The sequence below is a fragment of the Rhagoletis pomonella genome, unplaced genomic scaffold, assembly GCF_013731165.1.
Source record: "Rhagoletis pomonella isolate Grant_MI unplaced genomic scaffold, Rhpom_1.0 Rhpom_scaffold_00013, whole genome shotgun sequence".
In the NCBI taxonomy this organism is placed as follows: Eukaryota; Metazoa; Arthropoda; class Insecta; order Diptera; family Tephritidae; genus Rhagoletis; species Rhagoletis pomonella.
The window spans coordinates 17,341,176-17,342,819 of NW_023458567.1; the positions used below are offsets into that span (position 1 = coordinate 17,341,176).

At 20.2% G+C, this 1,644-nt stretch overlaps 1 protein-coding gene across 2 annotated transcripts in view; it reads right to left on the reverse strand.

Moving 5' to 3' along the window:
• The window catches only part of LOC118748895 (tetraspanin-2A), a 166,927-nt gene that overhangs the window by 7,476 nt on the left and 157,807 nt on the right, over window positions 1-1,644 (reverse strand). The gene's annotated exons all lie outside the window — the stretch shown is intronic.

Sequence of the window (1,644 nt, forward strand, 5' to 3'; positions counted from 1 at the left end):
TGCGCTCTCTGCATGTCGTACGGCAAATGTACGTGAACCGCTATTGCAGCCTCATTCGGTACTGGACGGGACTGAAGAAATATGCAAAGAAAAATTAAATATTGTTTTAAAAATTAAAAAATATGCATATTTATATAGCAAAATGTTTAATATGTACTTACACTAATTAATTTAGCGGAACACAAAATGGAAATTACAAAAATATAAAAATATTCTGACTGCTGCATTTTGATTTCGTCTATTTTAGATAATAACTTCAACTGCAATGAAAATGCACATTTTAATTTACAGTTGCTTAATGAATCAGGGGTTGCCACATACAACTAAAAAATTATTAAACTAAAACTTCAATAAAATAAAATGAAATAAAATAAAGTAAAATAAAATCTAAAAATTAAGTGAAACTTAAAAATCAAGAAATAAAATTAGATTAAAGTAAATTTAAAAATTGAAAAGAAAGTATAACCAAGCAACAAATAAAAAAAAAAACATTAAACAAAAATATAAAATAAATACAAATAAAATCAAATTCAAAAAAATTTAAGATGTGGAGATCTCCGAAATAGCAGCTATAACTTCTACCGCTTAGACTTTGTTGCTTTTTCAATTTTCCCTAATAAACAATCGTAGTACAAACTCAATAAAAATATTAAAAATAAAATGTTAATAAGCCACAATAACATTGACAAAAATAAAATAAACCAAATAAAAATAAAGTAAAAAACTAAATAAAATTAAAATAAAAATGAAAAATAGAATAAAATAAAATAAAATAAAATGAAATAAAATAAAATACGGAAAGATAAAATAAAATAATATAAAATAAAATAAAAAAAATAAAATAAAACAAAATAAAATGAAATTAATTAAAACAAAATAATATAAAATAAAATAAAATAAAATTATGTTAAACTAAGCAAATAAAAGTCAATAACTAATAAAAAAATAAAATAAAATTAAAACATAAATAAGATAAAACAAAATTAAAAAAAAAACTAAAATAAGATAATTTAAAAAAAAAGAAACTAAAAACGTAAGATTCAATAAAATAAAATGAATTAAAATACATAAAATACAACAAAATAAAGTTTAAAAATATAAATGAGTAAATAATGCAAAAAATAAAGCAAGTTAAAAATAAAAACGAAATAAAAATCTAAATTAAATTTACCAAAATATTTATAAACTAAATTAAAATAAGGTACAATGAACAATAAGGTAATATAAAAATAAAATAAAAAAATAAACCAAAATTATATAAATCACAGTTTTAAGCATTACAAAAGTGTGCAATTGACAAAAACTGACTTTGATTTTTTGAAATTTTATTGCTAACGCTCTCCTGCATACCCAAAAATGTTCCAAAGATTCAGATTAAAAAGTTGAAATTTTGAGGAAAATTTTTAAAATTTTCCTAAATTTTGTATAATGTCTAAAACTGGGATTTGTATGGGTTTGGTTATAGTTTGGACGCCATTTTTATAAAAAAATATCATAAATCGAAAAACATTACAAATATTAAAAAATCAGCACGTGGTCATTTGTTTGAGTCACTCTAAATTGTACCACTCATAAATACATAAGTTAATAGTAAAAAATTTTGTTTAAAACCAGCTTTCCAATTATGGAACAAATTGGACATTA